Consider the following 21,509-nt stretch of genomic DNA (forward strand, 5'->3'; position numbering starts at 1 on the left):
TTTAAATATTTTTTCTCATTGTGAAACTTTAGTAAAAGTTGTCAGTGTATTAAGCAGAGAATTTTGCTGGCTCATATTTTTGTATTTTATTTACACTATGTAATAACAAGCACATGATGTTATGAATCTTGAATTACTAATCACATGATGACAAAAAATGTACAACTGGTTTCAAGCATGTATACTTCACTATGTAATGTTGGCTGACATATGTTTCTATGGCCTCCCAAAAACTCAATATAAAAGACCAACGTCTCCCTTCTGTCCCATAATCTCGTGTGCGAGCTTTTAACTACAGAACTTAAAAATGGTTAGCTGAATTACTATCCCCCCTTTTAGGAACTTTTCCCCCAGTCTTATAAAACAGAAGACTTTTGTAACAAATTTAGGTCGGCAAATATCCCCAAACATAACATAAAACTTCTCAGCCGAAATGTAGACTACCTTTTCACAAAAGTACCCATAAAAGATGTACTAACTTTCCTCAAAAATAAACTTGAGCCATTTGTTGACCACTTCCCCATAGGAATTAATAAAATAGTGCAACTTTTAGAGCTCTGCATCACTAATAACGTCTTTTCCTTTGGTGATAACTTTTATTGTCAAAAATTTGGTTGCAGTATGGGGAGTCCGCTCAGTCCTGTGTTAGCAACTTAGATATGGAGTATTTTGAAACAGTAATTATAAACCCTATCAAACCTGCAGATGTGATTTGGCTTTGTTATGTAGACAACATTTTAACATACTGGAAAAGTGAGTGGAGCGATTTTGATGTCTTTCTACAAAAATTGGATTTCTTGATCCCGAGCATAAAGTTTAAAGTAGAATGGGAAAACAGTAACCGTATCAACTTTTAGATGTCTTAATCATCAGAGCTAATACCAATTACAAATTCACTGTCTTCAGGAAAGTGACATTCTCACTTTCATATATACATTTTTACAGCTATCATGACATTTCAGTTGAACTCGGTATAGCAAGTAACCTGAGCTCTGAGCATTTGCTCCCCAGATTTTCCTAACAAAGAACTTGAAACAAATTAGAAATCAACTATCTTGTTAAAAATACCCCAACCGCATAATAGAAAATCCATACATATAGCAAAGAGCATTTTTTACAAACAAAACAAAGAAAAGGAAAAATACACAAACAAAATCATAATCCCTCACGTGGACAATGTATGAGAGATCACACAAACCTTGGGCCACTCCAACCCTTTCATCTTCACTTATCCAAATACACTAGGGAAATTATTAATTAACATCCAGCAGAAACCAGTTTGTAAAAACGTAGGAGTATATGAGATCCCCTGTAGGGATTGTGATAAATCATACTATGAATGTACAGGAAAATCTCTGTCAGAAAAATTAACTCAACATAAACGCTCAGTTAGATATGGACAAAATAGTTTGGCAATTTTTCATCATATAAATAACACTAACCATACCATGGATTGGAACTCATCCCGAATTTTATACAAGAGCAGCTCTCGATACAAATGTCAGATGGTGGAATTTTCACTGATAAAACAAGATAATAGGATCAACCTTTCCGAGCATGGGACTCTGACCATATAGTAGATAATGTTTTCCTTAAGGCACTGATGAAGCAGATTAAGGCAATTAGCTGAACCAACATCGACTTAGTGGTGACCCCAAGCATCACCTAAGGGGTATCTCCCACTATTTATCACCAATGTAACTTCTTCTGTCATTTACTGCTTGATAAGGGTGGAAGTCAGTCCACCGAAACATAGTTCTTAGCTTTAAACCAGGGTTATGATGGGATTTTTATACTAGAGACGTATCCTGTTTTAACAGGAATTTATTTTAACACATTATATATATATCTATATATATGATATAATATATATATATCTAGATAATATTATAATACTATATATATATATGATATAATATATATACAGTAGTACCTCGAGATACGAAAGGCTCTACTTACGAAAAACTCGAGATACGAAAGCCAATGCGAAAAAAAAAATTTTACTGCTCTACATACGAAAAGTTTTCAAGATACGAAAGGTTGTGCTGTAAAGTCCCGAGATTCGCCAGGACCACCGAGAACAATTTTAAAACTCCCGCGCTGCCAACTGAGTAAACTCGCCACCATCCTCCCGCTCTCCCATTGGTTCCTGATGCTAGTCACCCCATAAGGTCCTGCTCTCCTATTGGTCAGCATCTACCCCTTGTGCTTTAAGTATTCTATTGGTAAAAGGTTGCTGTAAATTGAAAAACTTATTCATGCAATACATTTAATAAAAAAAAAAAAAAAAACATTAGGTAAAGATAGAATAAAAGAATAGAAAATGAATGGTTATCATACTGTTTGCTGGTTTCAGTAGTTGAAGAGAGATAATGAAAATTTATGGCTTACTGTGTAAAAGTGATTGCTTGGCGATCGTTCGATACTAGTAAGTGCTGGATGTAAATAGACGTTTGGAAGCTCTTTTTTTTGTTTGTATTATAGTTAATGGTTACTTAATAATTATTTGAAATGAGTACATGCAATACATTTAATAAAAAAAAAATTGTGAATTAGATACGTATCAGAAAATATAAAATAAATCAGTCTGCCAACAAATAGGTATTTTTTGAGAATTCTTCTTCTGTTTTATTATTGTTAGTATTACGTATGTTTCATTACAGCTGTCAGTTAACTCGGTATCTCCATTAGGTAAAGATAGAATAAAGAATAGAAATGAATGGTTATTATACTGTTTGGTGGTTTCATTAGTTGAAGAGAGATATTAATGACAATTTATGGCTTACTGTGTGCTAGGAAAAATGATTGCTTGGCGCTCGTTCGATACTGTAAGAATGTAAATAATCGATTGGAAGGTTTGTTTTTTCTTTGTTTGTGTATTATAGTTATGATTATTAATATTATTTGAAATGAGTACATACTGATTTTTATACATTTTATTGGCATATTCTAAGCTTTTTAGCTCTTAGGTTTAGATGTCAGAATCATAGTCTAGGCTACAGTAGCAACGCTAAACATAGGCTAGGCTTATTGCTAAGGGACATACGCTAACGTCCTAATATATGCAGTAAAAATGGGGTTGAAACATTACATGCAGTTGAATATTACTCAAGTATGTACAGTATTTTGCCTTTTTGAGACATATTTCTTCCGTCGTAACCCTAGAACATGTGTTTTAGGCCTGGAAATATAATTTACTGGGGTGTTTTTGGAGGGCTTGGAAACGGATTAGCCATTTTACATGTAAAATGTGTTCCAAGATACGAAAAAAAACTCATAATACGAAGGCCGTCTCGGAACGGATTAATTTGTATCTCGAGTGGTACACTGTATATATATATAATCGTATATATCTATATATATATATATATATATATATATATATATATATAGTATATATAAAGGTACAGTTGCCAAAGACCTAATTTTTAATATTTACAAAAAACTAGTAAAATTTTTACAATAGAATTAGGTAATGTAAATTTTAAATGTTATTATACACATATAGTATATAAATATATATTAAGCCTTAAGAACCAGAGTAAAATATCAATATGCAGCACCCCAGGCCGGGTAAGCTGTATGGTCAGCCAATTTAAGGAAAAAACACATCAGTGGGAAGAGTAAGATATGGAAATGCACAAGGTTTACAAAAAAAAAATAAATAAATAAAAATTTTCCCTACCTTCTACTAGAAGTTGTAGATGACTATTTACAATACCTTGTGGGGCCTCTTTTACAGACAATCCTAAATTTTACCAAGTTATACATGTTTTTCTAATAAATGAATTTGTTTTATTTTGTGAAATTATGATTAAAGCTCACACAATATCAAACAAATGAGAACTAAAATCAGTAACCAATTCTGAATATACGTATTTGTTATAAAATATTTACGTAAATTTAGAGAGATTGAAGATGCAGAAAATTTTTGGATTATACATGACTTATAATATTTCTTTGCACTTTTCTTTGCAAAATTAAAATTACAACAGACATACTATCATAAAATATAACTAAAACCAAATGAGCAAATTTAGAAAAAGACATCATGTGAGAGAGAGAAGCAGTACATACTCCAATGAAGTCAGAATCACAGCTAACCCTTGAACTACCTGTTTCCTTGACCTTGGCTAGTCTAAAAGTTCCCATTAGTGAATTTATGGGCTATAGAAATAATGGCACCTCTTTCTCGTCAGATTCCCCCAAATCAATGGTGTGTGATATTGATGCTCACCATGAGTGGGAGTGTCCACCACCCCGAAACCTGTTGTTGCTACTCATATGAGGGGCCCCATCCATAAAGGGTTGTTTATACGTATATTAATCTCTTAAACGTGTAATTATTATATAATTATGTATACCTACGTATATATGATAACTCAATTCCAACTTATGATTCCTAATTCTATTGTCAAACTTTGCCAGTCTTTTGTAAATGCTTAAAACTAGATCTTTGGCAACTGTACTACCTTTCTGTCCTCATGACGTTACAAAAAGCATGCGGGTCCATTAGTATGCTTGATAACGTCAATACGTATAGGATGACGAAACAGGAGCTGTCTCGTGTATAAATACAAGAGTAAATGAAATAACCCCAATACATACCTGAATATGTCTATTAATAACCTAAACAATGAAGTGATATATATAATATATATATATGTATACAGTGGGCCCCTTTGTATTCGCATTCTCCGGATTTACAGATTCACAGATTTCTCTCTGGACCATATCTACCCATTATTCGCGGGAAATTCACCTATTCACGTAGTTTTTCTATGATAAATATCCAGAAATTCCTGGTTTTTTAAATAAATTTCATCATAAAATTCACTTTTTGTGGTAAAACTATTTAAAAAACCCATGTATAAAACTTTGTGTAGGTTTTTCTCGAGTTTTACCTACAAAAATAGGCTGTTTTCAGTGTTTTTATTGGGGTTCCAACTATTCGTGGATTCTAAACATTCGCAGGGGGGTCTGGTATGCATCCCCCGCGAATACGTGGGGACCACTATATACATATATATGTATTATATATATAATATATATATCACATATCCACAGGTAAAAAATAAGATGTGGGGTGTAGGTCCTGACCGGTTTCGACTTTATTTCCAAGCCATTGATGAAAGACTGATACATAGTATTAGGAGTCACAAATATATATACTACAGTCAGTACTGACGAACATACACACAACCATTTGAGACTACAGATCCACCCACAGGCAGGTGTGAAGGTAGGAGTGTCTTTCTAAACTTTTCAAAACAATGGTCAAGGTAAAAGAAATAACATACAAGCATATAGTCGTATCAGAATAACTGTGGTTTGTCAGTCTTTTTTAATAACTTAGTTACACTAACTACATGCTTTGTCATAATTGCATTACAGAAAAGGTCCAGTTTAAAATGACTCTTGTATATATCCATAATGCCAAAAGTTTGGATTAAAATAGAATTTAAAAGTTTTCTTTTTTCAGTATTATTAACATACTTTGTTTTTTCATTTTTTCCAGGTTAACAATATGATTTGTACTTTGTGTTTAAAGAGGGCATTGTTTTATCACCTTTCCTTAATGAGTCACGATGTTCTTTTCCTTCTGTCAAAATCAATCGTTTCACCTATAGTATATTTTTTATTACACTCTTGGGAGGGAGGTTTGTAAATGCATCGTTGTTTTTTAATATTATTTGTTAGGAACTTTTGAACAGTGTTTGTATTCTTATATACTGGGACAATGTTGCAAAATTTCAAATCTTCCTTTAAAGGTACAGGGACTTTTAAAGGAATATTTTAAATTTTGCAACATTGTCCCAGTATATAAGAATCAAACAAAACATTCAAAAGTTCCTAACAAATAATATTAAAAATGTAGACTAAAAACAAGGATGCATGTATGAAATTCCCTGCCAAGAGTGTAATAGAATATATATAGCAACTGATTTTGACAGAAGGAAAAGACATCATAAAGACTCATTAAGGAAAGGTGATGAAAACAATGCCCTCTTTCAACACAAAGTAAAAATCATATTGTTAACTTGGACAAAATGAAAAACAAAGTATTTTAATAATACTGAAAAAAGAAAACTTTCAGAATCTATTTTAATCCAAAATGTTGATGCTTTGAATGTATTCAAGAGTAATTTTTAAACTGAACTGTTTTCTGTTAATGGCAATCATGACAAAGCATGTAGTTAATATAACTAAGCTGTTAAACAAGATTGGCAAACCACCGTAGGGCAGTTATTCTGATACAACTATATGTTTGTATGTTATTTCTTTTACCTTGACCATTGTTTTCAGTTTTTGTAACTTGTCTTTATGAAAGAGGCAGGGAATGTACTCTTTGAAAGCTAAAATAAATCTTTCAAATTTTTTCCAAGTTTTAGTGAGCTTCCTACAACATAATATACATAGTATATACAGTGAACCCCCCGTATTCGCGTTCTCCGGATTCGCGGATTTTTCTTTGGAGCCTATCTAGAAATTATTCGCGGAAGGACTCGCCCATTCGCGGGTTTCTCTGTGGAACATATACATAATTATTCGCGGATCATCCCCGGCTAATTCGCGGATGCGAATTTTTATGTGTTTACTATTCGTTCAAGGACATTTCATAATGATATGGTTATTCTGTTTATTAGACATTCCTTATAAATCTTGATGTAATGAATTGAATAAAAATATCGTAGGTATAAATTGGTGAGCAACATAATATGAAATAAAGCATAACAGAGTGAGTTTGGCAACTGAGAAAATAAACAATCGTATACGTACAGCCATCTCTCTCTCTCTCTCTCATCTCGTCCTCTCTCTCTCTCTCTCTCTCATCTCTCTCTCTCTCTCTCTCTCTCTCTCTCCACACAAAATGATAGATAGGAAACAATAACAGAATATGTATTGCTTGAATACGATATGGCAACAAAGTCTTGGTCTGACTGAAGTGTAGAGTTACTTTGACACTGACTTACATGTCATTCCTGTCATCTCACAGCCACGGATAGACATCAACTTCACAGCCGAGAAAGGAAATTGTATACAAAATAAATATTTTCCAGATGAAAAAGCAATTGGAGGGCCTATGTTATCCCATAAAAAAACCTCTCGCTTGGATACTGTAAGATGTAGAAAAAAGAGAGAGAGATCAAGGCCAGGTGGATTGTAGGAAGGAGATTTAAGCAGTACCTGGAAATGAAAAACAACCCCATATACTAATCTTATAATTATAGCCTTAGGGTTTGTCTCAAAGACATTCAAAGATGTGTCACACACGTGACAGTTGTGTTTTTGTAAAATTGGCGTCAGGGCAGATTTTTAAGCACCACTGTGTTAATATATTAATATGTTCATTACCTTCAATAATACGCCAAATTTCACGTTAGATAATCATAAAAATCTCTAGGATGCGCGACCGCGCAAATTGGAAAACAATGGTGCTAGATTAAATCTGAAAACTCCAGATCTAGCGTGAAATGCTGTAGTTTAGCACACTGCCCATTGAACTTACATAAATACGTATTGGGTCAATTGTAGGGTACGCATGTGCAGGCAGTACATTTTATGAAATTTTTTAAGATGATTTCTAATTATGATATGTATGTACGTAACGTACTAAAAAGTTGTTTTAGGATGATAATAAAAGTATGCAGACCATATCTAAAGTACGTAAGACAAGATTATATACATATTTGTAGCAGGTACGTATTTTTCTGTCTGCGGCACGCAGTACGTACATGTACGTGTATTTTTCATACGTACATAATGAGTATATTTTCGTGACAAAATAAATTTTTTATGATGAAAAAAGCTTTATTAATTTTCAAATATTACAGTTCTGTAATACTTTCATGTAAACACAGCAAAATGCGGTAACAAAGTCGGGTTTTCTTAAAAGATGCTCGTACCCAAGCCAACTTTCCGCAGATAAACAAATCTTATGATGCCGTGACGCCTTCTTTGAGCAGTACAAACGAAACGAAATGATATTTAAAAAGCTATTGGCTGTTGTCTGCACAGCAGCCAATCCAGGAGCAGCATCATGTCATTTTCCTTGTCGCTCATTGGTTGTACACTTTGTGTTGATTGGTTGAATCCTGGCCCCATTTCGCGGAGATGGATTGTGGGTATCGCGCATCTAGTACCCAGCAGCCTCACTGCGCAGAAACATTTACGGGGTACTACGCGAACGTTAAAGCAAAGCTCTTGTGTGTATCAGCAAATATCAGTGTGCATCGTACAGAAAATGGCCCCTAAAAAGCGCCCTGCTCCTTCTAAGGCTTCTGGCCAAGAAGTTAAAAAGAAAGAAGACTGTAATGAAGCTTGACGAGAAGGTGAAAACTTCTCGATATGTTGAAGGAGGGAAAAAGTTACGCTGCAGTCGGCTGCCATTTCAAAGTGAATGAGAGCACAGTTAGATATATAAAGAAAAAAGAAAATGAAATAAGAAAAAGTGTTAGTATGACATTTCTATGGCACCGCAAAGGCGGCTGTGTCCACAGTGAGAGACAAAAACCATTGTGAAAATGGAATCTGCACTCGCGTTCTGGATAAAGGACTGCAGGAAGAAGAACGTGCCCTTGACTCCAACATCATACGCCAAAAAGCACGACAGATCTACCAGCAGCTATCAACTCCATACTGCTTCACAAGGTGGTGAGGAAGAGGAAGCCGAAGCCGAAGATGTGGAGGAACTGGAAGGCAATGAAGAAGGGACGTGGAATTCTTGGGCTTTGGAGAACCAGCTCCTGAAGAGGAAGACGAAGAAGAAGAACCACAACCGGGACCGTCCTCCAGCTCCCCAAGGATTTCAGGCTAGCAAAGGATGGTTTCCACCGGTTCCAGAAAAGGTTCCATCTAAAGTCTGTTTCCCTACATGGGGAAGCTGCATCTGCAGACAAAGAGGCAGCCGCAAAATATCCGCAGGCCTTCATGAAAATAATCCAGGAGAAAGGATATCGCCCAGAAACAGGTGTTCAATATGGACGAAACTGGCCTGTTCTGGAAGAAAATGCCGTCCCGGACGACCTTATGAAGGATGAAGCTAAAGCCTCCGGATTCAAGGCACAAAAGGAATGTGGGAATGCGGCTGGTTTCATGCTAAAATAAAAACCCAGGGCCCTCATTTTACAAGGCTGCAAATCCCAGGGCATCCAAGAACAACAAGAACAAGGCGTTACTGCCCGTCTTCTGGATGCATAATCCCAAGGCCTGGATCACCAAAGTCCTGACGGAGTACTGGTTTCACCAGAGTTTCATTCCTCAAGTTAGGCAATACCTGGCCGATTTGGACATCAACTTCAAGGTCTTGCTGATAATGGACAATGCTGGTGGCCACCCTCTCGATCTTTTTTCCAAAGGAGTCCAGCTTGAGTTCCTCCCAACACCACCTCTCTCCTCCAGCCTATGGATCAGGGCGTCATCCGTGCCTTCAAGGCACTCTACACCGGGAATCCCCTCCAGCCACCTTGTTGATGCAATGGACCGTGACAGTGAATTTACGCTGAAAGATTATTGGCGTAAAATTCACGATTGCCACGTGTCTGTCTGTCATTGACCGGTCGTTGAAGGACCATGAAGAATGGAGACACTGAATGCCATGCTGGAGTAAGTTGTGGCCAGACTGTGTCCATAATTATACAGGCTTTTCTCCCCAGGAAATCCAGCATTCAGCCATTAATAAGGCAGTCCATTTGGCAAAAATTCTTGGTGGTGAGGGCTTTGACGATATCACCGAGGAAGAAGTCGGCACCCTCATTGATGCCCACTCTGACCCCCTTACCGACCAGGACTTGGAAGAGCTGACGAAGTCCGCCAGCGAGGAAGAAGACACTCCAGGTTCAGGATGAGGATCAGGAGGAGGAGGAGGAGGGCCTGACTTTGGAACACCTGTCCCAAGTTAAAAAAATGGTAAACGACCTCAGGAGTTTGTCGCAACATGGGATCCTTACATGGAGCGCTCCTTGAAGTTTTCTAATACTCAGACACAGCACTGGAGCCCTATAATCAAGCTCTCACCACCATGAAGAAGCAACGGCAGCAGTTGCCAATCACAATGTTCATCACAAGAGCTGAACGAGATACCCTCCAAAGCCAAGAAACCCTACCCTCCCAAATCGCCTGAGTAGCCTCTTGAATGCCTGAGAAGTGCCAAATCGCCTGAGTCACCGCCTCCCGAAGCGCCTCCTGAAGGTGAAGAGGCGCCCTCAGAGGATATGTAACTCCTCTGCTTAGCTGTGCAGTCATATCTTCATCGTCATTCATCGGACTTGCACGGCTAATTCATCATCATCATCTTTAATCAACATTCATCACTGGTGAGTACCCGTTTACATATGTTGTACTAGCGTAAAACAATTGTTTAATGTTCATACAAATTTTGTTCTCGCTTCTGATTTCACATACATTTGTTTCCCTTGTAAAAAGAAAATGATGTCTCAAATAGTAACAGTATGAAAGAAAAACGTGCATGACTGAATACTTATGGGGGGGACTGAATTATTTTCACATACGTAACTAAGTCATGCAGTACGTACATAATACGTATGTACGTACTTTATGTATAACCATAAAATGTAAGATTTACTTTAAAACAGTATTAATAATATTTCAAAGATTAATATGAACCATAATAGGATGTTTAATGTATATTTGATGAAGGATGGTCCTTTTAGCTACTTTGGTGTTTGCATGTTAAGGATAGCTAAGTTTTATGAGTATTTTTGGAGGGGTTACAAACATTCGCGGATTCTAACTATTCGCGGGGGGGTCTGGTACGCATCCCCCGCGAATACGGGGGGACCACTGTATATTCATTGAATAGAATGGCTTTCCCATTGTTCACCTGCTTTTTTGATATTGCTTCATATTTTCCAGTTATTTTTTCACTTCATTGTTTAGGTTACTAATAGACACATTCAGCTAATGGGGGTTCTGCCATTAAGTACAGGCAGTCCCTGGTTAATGGGTGGGTGGGCGTTCCATTCCTGGGGGTGTGCAGATAAACAAAAACCGCCATTAACTGAAAGTTAGGGATTTATTGCACCATAAGCACACTTATGACACACCATAAGCATCCGTATGGTGCACCATAAGCATCCTTGTGGCGTGCCATAAGCACCCTTATGACGTGCCATAAGAACTCTTACGGTGCCAATAAACGGATCGTCACGTTATGGCGCCATAAATTGCTGATTTTATGAATAAAACCGTGTCGCCGATAAACCAAGTCTGCCGATAATTGGCGACTGCCTAGTCAAGTATTTTATACACATGACAGCTGCTGTTTCATCAGCCTATACTTATCGACGTGTCAAGTGTATTAATATATATATGGGCCCACATGCGTCATGTAACATCATGAGGATGGAAAAGTAGTACATTGCCAAAGACCTTTTTTTAAGTATTTACAAAAGACTGGCAAAATGTTGACAATAGATTAGGTATCATAAGTTGAAAATAAGTTATTATGTACAGTAATACCCCGAACTTATGCGAGGTTAGATTCCAAACCCCCTTGCTGAGGGGAAGTTTCACGTAAGTTTTGCACGGTCTCCGAAATTGCTAATAAATGCTTGCTTCTAGAGTTTGAACACTAAATATGATCCTAATCATGCTCCCTAAGTATCAGGCTAACTTTTAAAAGAAATTAAAGTTACTGTAATTTGATTTAAAAGTTAGTTTAATACATTACCCTTAAAAAAGGAATAACTGGTTGGCATAAAAATAGTTACAGTAACTACTATGTACATTCGTATCCACTTTCGTATGTACTATACTAACATTACCCCTAAATTTTATGGGATGCCATTTTCTTTTTCTGTCAAGAGTAAAAGTTTTCTTTGCATCACTAGGTAAACTTCATAAGTCAGTCATAACGAAGTCACACAATTAAATAAAATAAAGAAGACATGTATGTACATAAGTAATGTTTGCAGAAGGTGAAGGTAAAATTAAATCAATTAAAATCATGAGCTAGTGTGAGAGCTAACTGAACGAGAGAGAGAGAGAGAGAGAGAGAGAGAGAGAGAGAGAGAGAGAGAGAGAGAGAGAGAGAGAGAGAAATACTACATACGTCATGTAAGGTAAAACTCTGGAGGGGTATCATCTTTAAAAAGTGCGAATGGGATCCCATCTTCTGAAAGTACATTAACTGTATGTGCTGTAATTACGTAACATAGTACATACAGATTGTACCAGCACTTTTCTCCGAGGTTAGTAATTTTCACAGAACGACAACTCTGATGTTTTACTAGTGGATCATGGAGTTCTTATAAAGTGACTTAACACTGAATTACCTACTGCCTTTGTATTATTTAAAAAAATATATAAATAGCATACACAAAATCTCTGTGCTGATTTTACCCTTAAAAGCATGAAAACTTATACTGTAGTATATTAGTACTACGTACTTCCGAAATTGAACAAAGTTTCTGAAGGGATATCATCTTTGAAAAGTGCTGTAACTTTGTGATTGGGTATCACATCTTATAAAAATATGATATAGCACTAACTGCATATAATGCATGTACAAAAATAAAAATGATACATTTTTAATAAATTATTTTATACAAAAAACTAAAATTTAAAAATTTGCATAATAAATTAAACATAAACACTTTTGCAGGGTTTTGCAGTGTTTCCGGAGGGTTCGCAAATGTGCTACTGTGAAGAACTCGTGTATGATAGCTAGTTAGGTTCCAATGAAAAGTTTGCGCTATTGTGAATTCACACGCAAATCAAATTGCTTTAAGTTCAGGGTATTACTGTATACATATACAGTATTATAGATATATATATATATATATATATATATATATATATATATATTATATACACACACACACACACACACACACAGTAGTACCTCGAGATACAAAATTAATCCGTTCCGAGGCGCCCTTTGTATCATGAGTTTTTGTATCTTGGACCACATTTTACATGTAAAATGGCTAATCCATTCCAAGCGCTCCAAAAACACCCCATTAAATTTCATAATAAAGCTAAATTGACCTATTAAACAATGAAATACTACAACAATTGGACCATTCAATAACCTTAAATTGATAACAAAATGCAAAATAACCTGTAAATAAAGTGTATTAGTGTACATGGTATACAAGAAATACTGCAGTGTTTCCGGAGGGTTCGCAAATGTGCTACTGTGAAGAACTCGTGGGTGTTATAGCTAGTTAGGTTCCAATGAAAAGTTTGTGCTATTGTGAATTCACGCAAATCAAATTGCTTTAAGTTCAGGGTATTACGTGTAAACATATTAACAGTAATATATATTATATATATATATATATATATATATATATATATATATATATAAATATATATACAGTAGTACCTCGAGATACAAAATTAATCCGTTCCGAGGCGCCCTTCGTATCATGAGTTTTTCGTATCTTGGACCACATGTAAAATGGCTAATCCGTTCCAAGCCCTCCAAAAACACCCCATTAAATTTCATAATAAAGCTAAATTGACCTATAAACAATGAAATACTACAACAATTTGGACCATTCAATACCTAAATTAATAACAAAATGCAAAATAACCTGTAAATAAAGTGTATTAGTGTACATGGTATACATGGTATACAAGAAACAAAAATACTGTACGTAAAATGTGGAAGCTTACCTTTCGAGTGAGGCTATCTCCGAAAGTGGCGACAAAGGAGGACAAACTGCAGATACGTACACTTAACTTTACGAAACACTTGAAAAAATGTCAGAAAAACAAACTAAACTTTACAAAACACATTAACAAAACTGTAACACTTAACTTTACAAAAAACTTAACAAAATTTATTTTGTCTTTTTTTGATTTTTACATTTCTTTTTACTTTTTTATACTTTACGTAATTTCAATTTCTTCACCACTGAATGGATGCCAGTCCGTTTACGGAATTTTTCAAACCACCCATGAGAAGCCTTGAACTCTGGGGTTGCCGTTGATGTCCCCTCTCCGCCATCGTCTTCGGCTTGGGCAATCAAATCACCGAAAATAGCGCTGGCCTTCTGGCAGATTGCCGTCTGGGTTATCATATCGTCATCGATTTCTTTGTCCTCAATCCATACAAGAAGCAGCCTTTCCATTTCATCATGCACATGGCTCCTCTTGTTGGACAAAATAGTCACGCCCTTGGAAGGTGTAGCTGCTTTGATGGCTTCCTTCTGCTTAAGGATGGTGCCTATCGTCGACGGATTTCGGCCATATTCCTTAGCGATCACACTCAACCGCAAGCCAGCTTCATACTTTTTTATTATCTCCATTTTTATCTCCATAGAAAGCATTCTCTTCTTTCTGTGTTTACTAATTAGGTTCTCACACAACACGATAAAGTAGCACAACGAAATCACTAACGAATTTACGTTACTAAACGAAATCGTTGGACCGAACGAATGCTGCGTGCGTACGATAAAGATGTTGGTACGAAGAGGTCGAGATAGGTACGCCACCACGTACATATAAGATGCATGATGGGAGGGATGCTGTTCAGTAGGAGAGAAGGATCTCATGGGGTGGGACTAGCATCAGGAAACCCAATGGGAGAGCAGGAGGATGGTGGCGAGTCTACTAGTACTAAAGATGGCGGCGTGCAGCGCAAGTTTCAAAATTGTTATCCGGGCGAATCTCGGACTTTCAGAAACCTTTTGTATCTTGAAAACTTTTCGTATGTAGAGCCGTTAAATTTTTCACATTGGCTTTCATATCTCGAGTTTTTCGTAAGTTGAGCCTTTCGTATCTCGAGGTACCACTGTATATATATTATATATATATATATATATATATATATATATATATATATATATATATATTTATATATTTATATATTTATATATTTATATATATATATATATATATATATATATATATATATATATATATATGTACACACACACACACAGAGTGTTCCCCCCGTATTCATGGGGGATGTGTACCAGGGACCTCCACAAATAGCGCAAACCCACAAGTAGTTAGATCTCCCCTCTAAAAATTCCCATATCTGCCTGTCTTGAAAGTTCAAATACCAAATGTATACTTAAAGTATCATCCTACATCAAAGATACCATTGAATTGGTATTATTAATATCATTCCAAAGTCATCTTAAACATTTTACCATTAGAAATATATAAACAGCCAATAACAGAGAGAGAGAGAGAGAGAGAGAGAGAGAGAGAGAGAGAGAGAGAGAGAGAGAGAGAACTCCTTACGATATCAATAGATTGAAAGGAACTTCTATAGGCAACACTCATTTCCCCTCCCATAAATACATATATCTATTCCAGAGAAGGGAGAAAGAGAGGACTGAACATTATGTTTGTCTGTATATCAATTCTTTTTGCTGAGAGAGAGAGAGAGAGAGAGAGAGAAACCAAAACCCACCAAATGTAAACCTTATTTAACATCTACATCAAATTTACCTTAAATTATTATCATACTAATGTTTTAAGTTTAAATTCTATTGGGCTGTATCAATATAATTTCAAAGTAATCCTAAACATTAGTACCCTTAAAGGTATATATGTACGTACATACATACGCACTTCTAACACTTGCAGCCAAGAGAGAGAGAGAGTTGTCCTTACAGTATTTAAAAGAGTGAAATGGAAAGATTATTGTATTTAAAATACTCACATATGAATTTTGTAATTACATTTATAGTATTATTATTACCCATATAGTATTATAACACATATGGTTATTATTGGAAAATATTAATAAACTTATTACATGCATGTACCATAAAAAGGATCTCCTCAGTAAGAGAGAGAGAGATTGCATAAAAACCATTAAATTCGTTGACCCAGCTCTGAGCGTCACTGGAGTTACGAGAAGGTACGGAAATTGATATAGAAAAAGACGAAGGGAAGAATTTTCATTTGAAGTTAGTTATATTATTATTATTATTATTTGAAAATATTAATAAACACATGCATCTATCATAAAAATTCTCTTATCACAGTAAGAGAGAGGAGTTATTCTTACGTAAATGAAATGGAAAGGTCATTTTTTATCTCTTCAAAATACTACCACATACGAATTTTGTAATTACCGTTTTATTATTATTATTACTTATTATTATTATTATTATTTATTCAGTTATTATTATATTAACAACAGAAAATACCAATAAACATTTTACGTACTAGTACCATAAAAATTCTTTCATCTCGGTAAAGAGAGAGAGAGTGTGTGAGTTTATCTCTGTTCTCTCAGAAAATACTTATATCACTTCCAGTGAAACAGAGGGAGGGAGTTACCACTATGACATACATATCCTGTGTGGCAATAGGGAGAGAGAGAGAGAGAGAGAGAGAGGGGAGTTATCCTTAATTAAAAGAGTGAAATGGATAGATTATTGTATTTCTTTAAAATACTATCACATAATATGAATTTTGTAATTACAGTTATATTTAATATTATGTTATTATTATTATTATTATTATTTTTATTATTATTTATTTTATATTAATTATTATTATTATTTTTAAAAGTTGTTAAAAACAAATAGCTACATGTTACTATAAAAATTCTCGAGTCTCGTAAAAGTGTTGAGAGAGAGAGAGAGAGACGATAGACGAGGAAGGCGAGAGAGAGGAGAGAGACGAGAGAGAGAGAGAGAGCATGAGGAAGAGAGAAGAGAGAGAAATTGCATGAACACTTGGTGGCAACAACACAACAGCTCCTCCCCCTCCGTCCCAGTACGTGATATGTTTTGACAGTTTTAGCACCTGGAGTTTGAGAGAGAAGACTGGGATTTCCTTCATTCTTACATAATTTTTCAAATTTATAAACTAAAATCTTACTAATTCACTTTAGTATTTTCTTTATTGAATTGATGTTTTATTGCTGCAAGTACATTAATATTAGAAAATATGAAAATCAATTATTTATCATACAAAAAAAAATTTTACATCTCTGTAGGAGGAGAGAGAGAGAGAGAGAGAATTATTATTTTTACTTTTACTATGTGATATCATTTAATCTTATTAAACTTACTGATACAGTAGTTAATGATATGAAAAATTAGTAAACTAATTTCTTTTGTACCATAAAAAATGCATTTAGTGATGAAAATAACATCAAAATACACTAATTGGTGATGATTTTTGCTGGAAAATCCTGCGAATAGGTGAATCCCCCGCAAATAATGGGTAGATATGGTCCAGAGAGAAATCCGCGAATCCGGAGAATGCAAATAAGGGGGAACACTGTATATTTTATATATATATATATATGTGTGTATAATATATATATATATATATATATATATATATATATATATATATATATATACAGGCAGTCCCCGGGTTACGACGGTGTCGGCTTACGACGTTCCGAGGTTACGACGCTTGTCAATAGACTTTATTTCCAGGGTTACGACGCTTGTCAATAGACGTTATTTCCAGGGTTACGACGCATGTTCAAGGGTTATGACGCCTACAACGCTCATCTGGGAGATGAAATATGAAACCAAAAATGCAAAATAATCAATATTTGAAGGTTTTTTGATGAAAAATGCCATAAGAATGCAGTTAACGTAGTTTTCAATGCACCCAAAGCATTAAAAGTAAGGTTTTCTGAGGATAACCCGGGGACCGCCTGTATATATAGATATATATATATATATATATATATATTATATCAATATATATATTATTATATATATATTATATATACACACACACACACACACACACACACACACACACACACAGGCAAGTCCCCTGGCTTATTGCAGTGGTTCCGTTCCTGACGGCATGACGATAACTGAAAATCATCGATAATAGCACCGATCCCTCATTATCGGTGCCAGTAACAGGAGATCGGTGGCACTATTAAGTGGGGATTGGCGCCAATAAGCAGGGATCTGGGCACCGTAAAACTAGACTGCCGATAACCAAGGCTGCTGATAACCAGGGACTACCTGTATATGATTGCTAGCCCATTGTGTACACATACATACAGTATTGTAATTCAAAAGTGAGTTTTATTCCAAAGAATTTGATGTTTCATAATGCTTTTGAAGACAGGCGGTCCCTGGTTTACGGCACTGTAAAATCAGTTTAACAGCACCATGAGCCAAGCACCATGATGTCGGAACTCCGCATCCCAGGGACTGCCTAGTTGTGTTATGTATTTACTGTAATTGGAGATGTCCTACTCTATTAATATAATTTTGGGAATGTTGCTGCTATTAGGTTTATGGAAGAATGTAATCAACTATAATCATTCAAATCAAAGGCAACGTTACATATTGTAGACCCATTTTTCTTCCCCAGAGTGACTGTATAATTTATTTCTTTATTATTATTTTGGTTATTGTTGGTCCATATCTCCTTAGAGGCCTTGGCATGTCATCTGAGGTTAGCAGTTTCTGGACTGGGTGATTCAATTAGCTTACCATCTTTGCCACATGAGAATTTTAAGAATAAAACCCAAATTTTTATCTTGAGAATAGATTACAGTATCTCTCCTCAGTGGTTAACATAGGTTCACTAACTCAACTGCTTTCCTTGCATTTTCTTTTACATTATTTTATTTTGGTTTCCACTCCATGAAGACTAATATATTTTGCTGCGGTTCTCATTCATGTCTATGCCAAAGAATGTCATCATTGGATTATGTATTATATTAGCAATAACTGTGAATGTTTTAAAGTTATAATGTAATCGTCTTCTATATTGTTGCAGGTAGAAATCATGGCCATGACTGGAGACACTCCCCTGACTGAATCATATAAGTACATGTTTGATAAGCTCAGAGACGTAGCCGAGGTGTTGAACGACACCATCACATTATTGGGAGAGGAGATAAAGGATGCACTCAAAGTAGAAGAATATTCTAGTCTCAAGTCTGCTAGCAATGTTAGTAATGAATGAATGTTCTGTTTTATGATTCCTTTACTATCTTGCTGATTGTGCATAGGCACTGACCAGAATTTAAGGCATTATATTATTTATGTTCAAAATGTAATTGATACTCCTATTGCTTTAACTTCATTTTGAAAATGCACAAAAGTGTGTACTGGCAATAGTTCTTGTTTCATAATTTTAGCAGTGACCTGTGAACTTTTCTGATGATTGTTGATTCATTGTTATGTAATAGGCACTTTTCATTTTGAATTGCAACTGCCAATACCAATACTTGTTGTCATAAAAATTAAGTTAGAATCTCTATCAAAACTTAGACAGTTTTTCTTTCATGATTGTTATCAACTTGAGAGTTTTTTTTTATTTCGAGTGTTATTCTCATCTAAAAAGTTTTGTGGCCAGTTTTGTATCAGGATCATTGTCATCAGCACAACAGATTTTCTTATTCAGGAGAGAAATCTAGATCTTAGCTTATTTTTTTTATGAAAAAGGTTACTATTTGAAGTTTCCATCGTGGTGCAATAAGTATGTGTGCTAAACAGGCAGTCCCCAGTTATTGGCAGTCTTGGTTAATGGCGATTCAGTTTTATGGCACCATATTGGGCAGAGTTTTGGTCATCAGTGCCATAAAGTGCTAATAATAGAGTTATGGCGTCACAACATACCTAACAGAGGTGCCATGAACCGAAACTCGGCACCATAAATCGTCGAGTTTCGGTCAATGGCAGATTTTGCTTATCAGCAACCCCTTGAGAATGGAACCCCTGCTGATAACTGGGGACTGCCTGCACTGTACTTTACAGCTGTGGCTGATTTGACTTCACCAGAATAACCATCTGACTTTTATGTTCCAGGAAGTCATTACTGTTTGTGGGCGGATTTGTTGCGATAGCGTAGGTCGTCAATGCATGCGCCTCGGTGTTGCTGGAAGGATCTCGAGAAACCAGTGGGGGAGATGCTGTCCAAGTAGATCTCTCACAGCTTTCAGAATTTTCTCTTTTCCCTGGTCAGGTAAGGATTAGGAGAATGAGGAGTTGCCAGTAAGATGCACACTAGTGTATCGTGACACATAATTCAGCTTGAATGGTAGTTGTGACATTTTCAGGTTTTGAAAGATTTTTTAAGTTTTTGTATGCATTGCACTCTTTGGGTGACTAACAATATTGTATTTTATTGGGTTGGACACTTTTTTTTGTTTCTGTAGATTGTGGGCATCCAAGGTTTGAATACAACTGGTAATAAATTAGTGGCGCAAAACTTAGTCCCTGGGAAGATTCTACCTCCACCTGACTCTCCCATTACTATAAAAAACCATACAGGTAGGGAAGAAACATAAGTTATTGAAACTGGTTTACTTAACTGCTTTTTGCCATTTATGTGAATTTCACATGAAGATGGAACCCATTATTCCAGACTTTCTACATCAATATTGGGAATTATTCAATTAAGTAGAACATGAAGGCCAGCCTGAATTTTTATCATTTTTTTTATACAGTGGTACCTCAACATACGAAACGCTCAACTTACGAAAAACTCGAGATGCGAAAGCAAATATAAAAAATTTTACGGCTCTACATGCGAAAATTGCTCAAGTTACGAAAGGTTGTTGCTGTAAAGTCCCGAGATTTGCCTGGACCACCGCGAACAATTTTCAAACTAGCGCCCCGCCAACTGAGTAAACTCTCCACCATCCTCCTGCTCTCCCATTGGTTCCTGATGCAAGTCACCCCATAAGATCCTGCTCTCCTATTGGTCAGCATCTACCCCTTGTGCTTTATGTATTCTATTGGTAAAAGGATGCTGTAAATTGAAAAACTTATTCATGCAATACATGTAATAAAATAAAAACATTAGGTAAAGATAGAATAAAGAATAGAAATGATTGGTTATTATACTGTTTGGTAGTTTCAGTAGTTGAAGAGAGATAATGAAAATTTATGGCTTACTGTGTACTAGGAAAAGTGATTGCTTGGCGATCGTTCGATACTCGTAAGTGCTGGATGTAAACAGAAGTTTGGAAGTTTTTTTTTTATTATTATTATAGTTAATGGTTATTAATAATTATTTGAAACGAGTACATGCAATACATTTAATAAAAAAAATTGTGAATTAGATATCATAAAATATAAAATAAATCAGACTGCTATCATCGAAGCCAACAAATATGTATTTTCTAGAATTCTTCTTCTGTTTTAATATTATGTATATGTTTCATTATAGCTGTCAGTAACTCGGTATCTCCATTAGGTAAATATAAAATAAAGAATAGAAATGAATGGTTATTATACTGTTTGGTAGTTTCATTAGTTGAAGAGAGATACTAATGAAAATTTATGGCTTACTATGTCCTAGGAAAAGTGATTGCTTGGCGTTCATTCGGTACTCGTAAGAGCTGAATGTAAACAAACGATTGGAAGGTTTTTTTTTTTTTTTTTTTTTTTTTTTTTTTTTTTTTTGAAGTGTTTTTTTTTTTTTTTTTTTTTTTTTTTTTTTTTGTGTGTGTGTATTATAGTTAATGATTAATTAATAATTATTTGAAATGAGTACATACTGATTATTTATACATTTTATTGGCATATTCTAAGCTTTTAGCTTCTTAGGTTTAGATGTCAGAATCATAGACT

The 21,509-nt window shown here is 35.3% G+C and overlaps 1 protein-coding gene and 1 pseudogene across 1 annotated transcript in view; one reads left to right on the plus strand and one right to left on the minus strand.

Annotated features, from left to right (window-relative positions):
- Positions 1-21,509, minus strand: part of LOC135200248 (DNA polymerase alpha subunit B-like) — a 234,176-nt gene that overhangs the window by 57,787 nt on the left and 154,880 nt on the right.
- Positions 8,526-21,509, plus strand: part of LOC135199910 (DNA polymerase alpha subunit B-like) — a 31,952-nt pseudogene continuing 18,968 nt past the window's right edge.

This window comes from Macrobrachium nipponense, chromosome 26, assembly GCF_015104395.2.
Source record: "Macrobrachium nipponense isolate FS-2020 chromosome 26, ASM1510439v2, whole genome shotgun sequence".
Classification (NCBI taxonomy): Eukaryota; Metazoa; Arthropoda; class Malacostraca; order Decapoda; family Palaemonidae; genus Macrobrachium; species Macrobrachium nipponense.